Raw genomic sequence first — 11,006 nt, forward strand, 5'->3', positions numbered from 1 at the left:
GGGTTTTAAATGCTGCGAATAGTATAAGCTATATATGTTTCTGTATAGCCTTCATGGTTTGCTAATAAGGTAATCTGTTGTCATTTCATAATTGAAATACTAGGGGGCATGTTGTAAAAATGCTCTTTATTATTGTTATTTAAATGGAAGTATTTTTGTGTGGTTTTGTAGTCATGGTGAGAAATCATGAGTTTTTGGACTAGGGTAGTGATGGCTGGGATAGAAGATGAGGGAAAAATCTGTTATGCCTTCCTGGTCCCTGGCCTGGTTGTAGAGTACAATGGTGGTATCATTAACCAGGACAGGGACGAGTGGAGGAGGCTCATGGCTTTTGAGAGAGAGAGAGAATGTGTGTGTGTGTGTGTGTGTGTGTGTGTGTGTGTGTATGTTTATGGGTGTGGGATGGAACGCTGGGACAGGAGAGGGAGATGACAAGTCCAGTGAGGAAATTTTGAATATGAAAGATTAAGCACTCATGGGATACGTAAGTAGGGAAGTTCAGTAAGGAGCTCAATATACACGACTGAGGCCTAGGAGAAAGGCCTGGGCTGGAAATGGATATCACTAAATAGGTGGTAGTTCAGATTATGAGGGAAATGGATGCCACTGCTCATAGAGACTAAACATAGAGGAAATGAGAACCAAAATTAGTAAATGGGCAAAGTAAGAGGAAGCAGCAAAAGACTGAGAAGGAATGGCTAAGAGAGGGACAGGAACACCAACAGAGCTCAGAGTTAAAGGAGCCAGTGGTAGAGAGGTTTCAAAAGGAAAGAAGTCAGGAGTGTCAGAAGGAAAAGATGGGCCAAGTAAACTGAAAAAGATAAAAGGATTTGGCAGTTCTGTCATTAGTAATGTTTGCCAGAACACTTTCAGTGAAACAATGGTGGCAGAATTCTGTTTGTGTTGAGTTGAAAAGTATATTAAAATAGGGAAAGGGGCCAGGTGCAGTGGCTCCTGCCTGTAATCCCAGCAGTTTGGGAGTCCCAGGCAGGCAGATCACCTGAGGTCCGGAGTTTGAAACCAGTCTGACCAACATGAAGAAACCCCATCTCTACTAAAAATACAAAATTAGCTGGGCGTGGTGACACACGCCTGTAATCCCAGCTACTCAAGAGGCTGAGGCAGATGAATTGCTTGAACCCGGGAGGCAGAGGTTGTGGTGAGCCGAGATCGCGGCATTGCACTCCAGCCTGGGCAACAAAAGCGAACCCCTGTCTCAAAAAAAAAAAAGAATGGTTACAATAAATGCGTATTATTTCAAGGCTCTTGACATTTTCTTAAAAACAAAAGATGATAATTTTAGGGAGGAGGTTACAGATCTACAAGAGAAGAGAGCTTAACATTTTTATAAAGTATGGGGACAGAGTCCTCAGAGAGGAGAAATTAGGAAGGATAAAGTATAGTGAGATCTAGTAGGAGATAAGGGTGCAGGTAAAGGAATTAACCCAGAAAAGAGAAAGGATACCTTTTCCTCTGAGACTAGAAGGGAACAGGTAAGATGGTTTTATGTATAACTTGTAAATCTAGAGCAGGAAGTTGAGGGAGTTCATAGCTAATAGTTGTAGTTTTTTTTTTTTTTCTGATAAAGGAGTCATAAAAGAGATAAGGGTAGAGCTGAAGTAGCAAGTTTGAGTTGAAGTAAAATGGTACAAAATATATACTCTAGGTAATGGGAGAGGGAATTAACAAGGGAGGAAGGTTGTTAGCAGAAGAGGGTGATGTACCTGAGAACCTAGGCTGGATAGGAAAAGACATGAAGCATGTGGGAGATTGTAGTTTGAAGAAATGAGAATAGTTGAGGAATGGGTATCAAAATTAGGTAAGAAAGCAGGTATTTAGGGAGTAATAGAGTAAAAACCTGCAAGGATAAGTAGTTGTAGTCAGAGATCAATATATTGGACTCTAAGGCTGTAGAATAATTTCTTGGTTATCAGAAGATAGAGGGTGTAGCCTTGGGTATGGATTACTGAATGAAGTGGTTTTATGGAGTCAGAGTTCATAGTTTTTCAATGGGTTTTCCATACAGACACTGAAGTGGGAGGTGATGGCAGAAAATGCAGGGGAGGCAGATACTGTCAGCAAAGGGCCAGAGTCCTCAACAAAATGGAATGACTAGGTAATTAATAAGAATGAAAGAAAGGAGTAAAAAATTCCCAAGATTGTTTCATCATGCCTTTTTTTTCTCGTAAATTAAGAGACATGAGGGTAAGGACCATGTCTGAATTAATCCAACAAATGCAAATATTTGTTGAATTAATAAGTGAATGATAAACTCATGTTGAATAAGTATTTCAGAAAACTTTAGGTTTTTTTCTTATTATAAGCAATTGATATTAGAGAAAATACAAATAAGCAGGATGTAGGAAAAAATAATCCCATCAGCCAGAAATACCTACCCCCAACACCCTTTGTTATTAAACTTTTTGCTTAAATCTGTTTGTTGTTCATATATTTTTTTTCCTAGCAATATTCAGTTGTATACTTTAACGTCTAAATAAGTATTTTCTTATGGACTATAAGGATGTAGTATAATTTAAGCAGTTCCTTATTTTGGGGCATTTATATTGATTCCACCCAAGTTTCTTCAACTGGTAAAACGAAAAACCTAATAGCTATTTTTTTTTTTTTAGACAGAGTTTCATTCTTGTTGCCCAGGCTGCAGTATAATGGCACAATCTTGGCTCACTGCAACCTCCGCCTCCCAGGTTCAAGCAATTCTGCTGCCTCAGCCTCCCGAGTAGTTGGGACTACAGGCGCATGCCATCATACCCGGCTAATTTTTGTATTTTTAGTAGAGACGGGATTTCACCATGTTGGACAGGCTGGTCTTGAACCTCTGACTTCAGGTGATCTGCCCGCCTCGGCATCCCAAAGTGTGGGGATTATAGGTGCGTGCCACCACGCCCGGCTAATTTTTGTATTTTTAGTAGAGATGGTGTTTCACCATGTTGGCCAGGCTGGTCTTGAACTTCTGATCTTGGGTGATCTGCCCACCTCAGGTGATCTGCCCACCTCAGGTGATCTGCCCGCCTCGGCCTCCCAAAGTGCTGGGATTACAGGTGTGTGCCACCACGCCCAGCATAATGGCTAAATTTTTACCTTACTTATTTTCTTAGGATTCTTAGAAGTAGATTTTCTAGTAGGGGCTTCATAGAGATCCTATTTATCTTTATTTTAGGGCCATTTCTAACAGGTTTGTTTATGTGCATTCCACCCAGGATTGGAATCCTGGACAACGGACACTGTTGCAGGTATTGACTGATGCAGGCATGCTGACAGCCACAAAAGTGAAAACTGTTAATCACAGGTCCTTCTTCACAAAAAGAATGATGAGTATTTTTAAAACTTGGAATCAAGTATAGTTTTCATGAGCACAGTAAGAGATGATTCATGAACTGAATACAGGATATAGTAGTCAATTCAGAAATGCATATTCAAATTAAATAAAAACCTCTTACAATAGTCTATATTTGTTGATAATATTGAACTTTAGTAGAGGTTATTTTCCCATAAATTCTAAAACTGTGGCAAAATACTCATGAAGTTTATCAACTTAACCATTTTTAAGTGTACAGTTCAGTGGTATTAAATACATCCATTATGTTGTAACCATCACCACCATTCATCTTTGTAACTAGTAGAGGTATTAATATACCAATCTTGAATAGTCATCAAAGTCACTCTACCTCAAACTTTTCCACAAAAGTATGGTTAATAGCAGAGAGGAGTGAACAATTGCCTTAAAAACTTGGTCCCAAGCTAGAATTCTTTTTAGCTTCATGTTTTGTCTTAAATTTAATGTAAATGTAGTGTTATATACCATAATGTTCCTATATTTAGTAAAATACAATGATTATACATTTTTTCAAAATCTCTGAGGGAGGTTGATCCCCTTAACTTTGGCAATTTTGATACGAAGTCTTGCTCTGTCACCCAGGCTGGAGTGCAGTGGCATAATCTCAGCTCACTGCAACCTCTGCCTCCCAGGTTCAAGCGATTCTCATGCCTCAGCCTCCCGAATAGCTGGGATTACAGGTGCGTGCCACCATGCCTGGCTAATTTTTGTATTTTATTAGAGATGGGGTTTTGCCGTGTTGGCCAGGCTGATCTTGAACTCCTGACCTCGGGTGATTCGCCTGCCTCGGCCTCCCAAAGTGCTGGGATTACAGGCGTGAACCACCATACCCGGCCTTCATTTTTCTTTTACGGTTTAGCCAAGGCTATTTATAGTAGTGTATGTCAAGGAGTAGACTGATTGATGTTCACCCTCTTCAAATGTGAGTGTCACAGAAACTGTGAAATTCACAGAGTAAAAATTTAGAAGTATCCTTTTATATTATATTTGCTCTAGTAATCATGCATACTTCATCATTATTAATGCCATGAGACAATCTTATTGTACAAATAAAGAGAATGATTTCATGTGCTGGCTAGGGCCATAGCCCCACCTTTCCAAAGAGTATCAACTTTTCAACTATCCATGCATTATGACTCCAGAGACTTGTAAACCCTCTCAGGTGTAATACATTTTTTTTTTTTTTGAGATAGAGTCTTGCTCTGTCGTAAGGCTAGAGTGCAGTGGTGCTATCTCAGCTCACTGCAACCTGCGCCTCCTGGGTTCAAGTGATTCTCCTGCCTCAGCCTCCCGAGTAGCTGGGACTACAGGTGCGTGCCACCATGCCCAGCTAATTTTTGTATTTTTAGTAGAGATGGGGTTTCAACATGTTGGCCAGGCTGGCCTTGATCTCTTGACTTTGTGATCCACCTGCCTCAGCTTCCCAAAATGCTGGGATTACAGGTGTGAGCCACTGTGGCCCGGCCCAGCTGTAATAACTTTGTTCTTCGTGCCTGGTCCCATTTCAGAAGATTGGTGATTACATTGAAAGACAGTAGCAAAATTGGAACTAAAGTCTAGGTTTCTTAACTCCTAGTTGAGGGTCTTTCCAATTACACCAAAAGGAAAAGAGTTACATATAACAAGGGATAAGACTTACTCCTACCTGTCCCCACAAAACCACTTTAAGCCATCCTAAGAACGGTCTCTTTTTTTCTCCCTCCCTCTCTTCCCTTCAGCTTTCCTTTCTTCTTCCTACCTTTTTTGGGGGTAACTCCTAACCACCCCAGTTCTCAGAATTAAAAGGTTAAGAATATTTTAATACTCTTCAAGATACAAAGTAGACTATTAGAGTTTTTATTGTTGTTGTTTCTCAAGCTTGGGACATAAAGCTCAGAGCTCAGAACAGTAGAATTTTAGAAAGGAATAGATAGGATACATGAAAGAGGCTGCTGGAATATGAAAAAACTGGAGTAAAAATAAGCAAATCAGTACTTCTGAAATGAAGCCTTCGTTGGTAGGAAAAAGAGTGTAGGTCACAAAAATGAGTTGGCAGAAGTTCTTGATTTCTAATTATTGAACATTCCTGTCTAGTGGTATTCTAATATTCTTACCTAATTATGAGTTGCATTACTTTTTAAAAACCTAAAACCAAGTCAAGAGTTACAGAGTGACCCTGGTTTATTTTGTTTGGTAAGCTTTCAGTTCCAGTTATTAGGCAAAACAAAAATTGCTAATACGTAACAATGTTGAAACAGGTGATTGGTAGAATAAAACAAAAGGGATTCATGTAGCTTTTGCACTGTCTTCTTGAAAGTCATATTTGGCCATAAAAGCTAATACATGCTTTAGGAATGGAAATGATTTAACCTGATTTTTTCAAGTAAGATTTGTTCAAGAATAATGGACTTATGTTGTCAGTTATGGGTTCAAGCATTAATTCACTTTGGACGGCTTCTATTCAACAGTATGCTGTCTGTACGTAAAGAGTTACATGGAATTTAATTTTAGCATTGGAATCTATTTGAGATAGCATTATCTTTTATATTCAAATGAAAAATTATGGGGCTCTAGAATTAAGTTTTATTAAGCTGATCTAGATAGAATAATAGCTGTATCAAAAGGAAAAAAGCAAGGATAATATGTGTATAGGGTTTGAATCATACAGTCTCACTAGAGATGTGTTTTTTAAAATCGTGAATGTTTGTTGATTCATTCAAAACCGTTTGAAAATTGTGAGGGAGCCAGAAAAGGGGAGAATATTTGGATAATAATTTAGATGTATAGTTTGCTTGCTTATCAGGGAATGGTTAAGTTCCTTTTTTCTGTATATTTTAGTTGGTGAAATTAACAGTTTTTGTTCTAGATTACTCTGTAAAAGAACATGGCATTTTATAGATGAGATAATTGAGGCTCATACATGTTGAGTTATAATGTGTGGAGAAGTCTGATGTGCATTCAAGTCTGTCTGCCCCTAATGTCTCTGTTTTTAACCACTATCCTCAGAATGAAATACATTCATACAGTAGAGACCAATTCTTAAACAAAAGTCATCTTTACTCACAAAATTAATCTGTGAAGTACCCACTGTTCTCAGTTTCTCTCCCTCTCACTTTTTCTTTCGAGTGCTTTGCAGTTTTTAATGAAAGTGAATTTTTTTCCTGAAATTATTATTTTCATGTTTTTTATTAGAGGATTAAATTTGTTGCTAAGATCATTTAGTAAGTCTTTTGCAGTCTTAAGATTAGACTTAAGTCTAAACTTAAAGATTGCCTTGAAGTATATTATTTAGCTATATTGCATTATTATTCCTTGTGTAATGAGCTACAGACTGAGCACTCCTTGACAAATCACAAGAATAAGACCCAAAGAATCAAACTTTTCCAAGCAATTTAACTGCATCCCAGGACAAAAACTTAGGAACATTTAGAGGAACAGAAGACTATCCAGCAGCCAACAGATAAAATTCACAATGCCTTGCCAGGCACGCAAAGAAGCCAGAAAAAATGATCCACAGTGATGAGAACAATCAATCATCTGAAAGTGACCTTAAGCGGAGAAAGATGTTAGAACTAGTAAAGACATTGAACGTTATTATAGCTATATTCTATATTTTCAGAAAGTAAAGACATGAAAGACATTTTTAAAAACTCAATGCAGTTCTAGGGATGAAAACTACAATATCTGAGATCTACTAATGGTATTTGTAGGAGATTAGGCATGGCAGAAGAAAAGGTTAGTGAACTTGAAGGATATAGCAAAAGAAACTACTCACAAATGAAACAGAGAAAAAAGAATGACAAAAGCATCAGTGAGCTATGGGACAAACTTACAGAATCCTTATGTAAACATAATTGGAGGCATCAAAGGAGAGGAGAGGCAGATACAAAAGGGATATTTGAAAAAGTAATGGCCAGAATTTTCAAATTGGACAAAAACTATCAACTCACAGATCCAAGAAGCTCAACAAGAAGAAAACTACACCAAGGAATGTCATAATCAAATTATTCAAAGCCAATTATAAAAAATATTGAAAGCAGCCACATGTTATAGAGTAACAACGGTAAGGTTGACGGCAGATTTCTCATTAGAAACATTGCAAGTGAAGAGACAGTAGAAGATAAAGTACGGAAAGAAAAAAATGTTAACCTCAGCAAAATATCATTCAAAAAACAAAGGCAAAATAAAAATGTGTTCAGACATACGAAAACAAATAACTCTTTACCATCAGGTAGACTGTGGTAGGGTGAAGATGTATACTGCCCTAGGGCAAGCAGTAGAATAACAAAACAGTTATAGCTAATAAGTCAACAAGAGATAAGATAGAATCACAAAAAAAATACTCAACCCAAAAGAAGGTGGAAAAAGGAACAAATAAGTGGTGAAACTAATAGAAAAATGGCAAGGCAATAGACTGTAATCATATCAGCCATCACATTAAATGCATATTATCTAAATATCCCACTTAAAAGGCAAAGATTGTCAGATAAAAAGCAAGACTGCTTTTGGACCTGGATGAACAGGAGGCACCATCACGGAAGTTGACTCCTGCCACAACAATGACTGAAAGGTTCAACACCAGGAGCCCAAGAGCCAGGACATCTACTGAAGGCTGTTGGTTAAGCTGTATATGTTTCTGGCCAGAAGAAACTCTACCTTCAACCAAGTTGTGGTGAAGAGGTTATTTATGAGTTGCACCAAATGGCCATCTCTGTCTCTTTCCTGGATGATCTGGAAGATGAAGCTTCCTGGCCAGGAAAACAAAACAGCTGTGGTTGTGGGGACCATAATGGGTTCAGGAGGTGCCCAAACTGAAGGTGTGTGCACTGCACATGAGCAGTTGGGCCTGCAGCCAAATCCCCAAGGCTGGGGACAAGATTCTCACCTTTGACCAGCTGACCCTGGACACCCTCAAAGGCTGTGGCACCATCCTGCTCTCTGGTCCTCACAAGGGCCAAGAAGTGTACTGGCATTTCGGCAAGGCCGTGGGAACCCAGCACAGCCACACTAAGCCTTGTGTCCACTCAAGGCCCTGGGAACCCAGCACAGCCACACTAAGTCCTGTGTCCACTCCAAGGACCGGAAGTTCAAGCACATCAGAGGCTGATGGGCCAGCCAAGGCTATAAAAACTAACCCTGGATCCTCTACTCTTATTAAAAATATTTTGGCCTGGGCGCAGTGGCTCATGCCTATAATCCCAGCACTTTGGGAGGCCAAGGAGGGCAGATCACTTGAGTCTAAGAGTTCAAGACCAGCCTGGGCAACAAGTGAAACTCCATCTCTATACAAAAATTCAAAAAAAAAAAAAATAAGTTGGGTGTGGTGTGCATGCCTGTAGTCCTAGCTACTTGGGAGGCTGAGGCAGGAGGATCGCTTGAGCCCAGGAAGTCAAGGCTGCAGTGAGCCATGATCGTGCCACTGCACTCCACCCCGGGTGACAGAGTGAGACCCTGTTTTAAAACAAAACAAAACAAAAAATTTTGGATGCTGGGGGAAAGGAAAATAAAAAACAAGATCCAACTATATACTCTCAATAAAAAAACACATTTTAGGCTGGGTGTGATGGCTCACACCTTTAATCCTAGCACTTTGGGAGGTCAAGGCAGGTAGATCACCGGAAGTCAGGAGTTCAAGACCAGCCTGGCCAACATGGTGAAATCTTGTCTCTACTAAAAATACAAAAATTAGCCAGGCATGGTGGTGGGCGCCTGTAATCCCAGCTACTTGCGAGGCTGAGGTCGAAGAATTGGATGAATGCAGGAGGCAGAGGTTGCAGTGAGCAGAGATCATGCCACTGCACTCCAGCATGGGAGACAAAATGAGATTCCATCTAAAAAAAAAAAAAAAAAAGAAAAACACATTTTACACACAAAGACATAACAACATTAAGAATAAAAGGATGACCAGGCACAGTGGCTCATGCCTGTAATCCCAGCACTTTGGGAGGTTGAGGCAAGAGGATCACTTGAGCCCATTAGTCTGAGACCAGCCTGGGCAATATGGTGAGATCCTGTCTCCACAAAAAATTAGCCAAGTGTGGTGGTGCACATCTGTAGTCCCAGCTACTTGGGACGCTGAGGTGGGAGGATAGCTTGAACCCAGGAAGTCAAGGCTGTAGGGAGTGCTGATCACGCCACTGTACTCCAGCCTGGACAATAGAGTGAGACTCTGTCTCAAAAAAAAAGGTAAAAGGATGGAAAAAGATATTATCATACTGATGCTGGCATTAGTCAAAAGAAAACTGGTGTGGCTATATTAACATGAAATAAAGTAGATTTCAGAGCAAATAATATTACCAGGAATAAAGAAGGCCATTTTATAATAATAAAAGGGCTAGTTAATCAGAAGGATACAATAATCCTACATGGTTTTGTCTCAAATAATAAAAAACTCCAAAATATGTAAATCAAAAACTGACAGAAGTGCAAGGAGAAACAGACAAATCCATAGTTATAGTCAGAGATTTCAATACCCCTCTTTAAATGATTGCTAAAACAAGTAGAAACTTACAAGGATATAGTAAACTCAAGCAACACTGTAACCAAACTAACAGTACAGGTTGAGCATCCCTAATCTGAAATACAAAATGCTCCAAAATCCAAAATTTTTTGAGCACCAACATGACCCAATACGTTGGGTCCTATTCCCAGGATATCTTATTATTTATATATAAATGTTCAGAAAATCCAAAAAACTTTGAAATCTGAAACATTTCTGGTCCCAAGCATTTTGGATAAGGGATACTCAACCTGTAATAGAATATATATTCTCTTTAAAATATACATGAAACATTTACCCAAATCGATCATACTTCAGGCCAGAGGTTAGCAAACTATGGCCCTGAGGCCAAATGTAGTCTGTTTTTGTATAGTCTATGACCTAAAAATGGTTTTTACATTTTGAAAGATTTCTTTAAAAAGAAAGAAAATATGTGATAAAGATCATATGTGGCCCACAGAGTTTAAAATACTTACTGACCCTTTATAGAAGTTTGCCTGCCCCTATTCTAGGCCATAAAACATGTCTCAGTAAATTTTAAAGGATTCAAATCATGCAGAGTATGTCTTCTGACTATAGTAGAATTAAAATTTAAATCAATAACAGAAAGCTGTCTGGAAAATCTCCAAATGTTTGGAAACAAAATAACATGCTACTAAATAACCTTCTAATAACCCATTGATTAAAATAGGAGTGCAGTAAAATTAGAAGGCATTTTGAGCTGAATGAAAATAAAAACAAAGCATATCAAATTTTGTGGCATGCCACTAAAGCAGTATGTAGGAAGACATAAGCAAAATGCTTATATTAGAAAATATAAAAGGTCTCAAGTTAATGAGCTTCCACCTTAAGAAATTAGAAAAGAAGAACAAATTAAACACAAAGAAATAAAAGAAATAATAAAGATCAAAGTAGAAATAAATGAAATGGAAAACAAAATCAATTGAGAGTATTAATGAAACCAAACCCTGGTTCTTTGAGATAAATAAAATTGATAAATCTTTCGCCAGGCTGATCAGGAAAAAAAAAAAAAAAGAGAAGACACATATTACCAATATCAGGAATGAGAGGTGAAATATGACAAATTCTACAGATACTTAAAGGATAACAAGGGAATATTATGAAAAACCTTAAGCAAATAAAATTCAACAACTTAGATGAAATGGTCAAATT

General features: G+C 38.4%; 1 pseudogene; it reads left to right on the forward strand.

The window, feature by feature from the left end:
• Positions 1–210: 210 nt before the first annotated feature.
• LOC129463769 (large ribosomal subunit protein eL18-like) lies at positions 211–9,526 on the forward strand (annotated as a pseudogene).
• Positions 9,527–11,006: the final 1,480 nt, after the last annotated feature.

This window comes from Symphalangus syndactylus, chromosome 15 (genome assembly GCF_028878055.3).
Source record: "Symphalangus syndactylus isolate Jambi chromosome 15, NHGRI_mSymSyn1-v2.1_pri, whole genome shotgun sequence".
NCBI lineage: Eukaryota > Metazoa > Chordata > Mammalia > Primates > Hylobatidae > Symphalangus > Symphalangus syndactylus.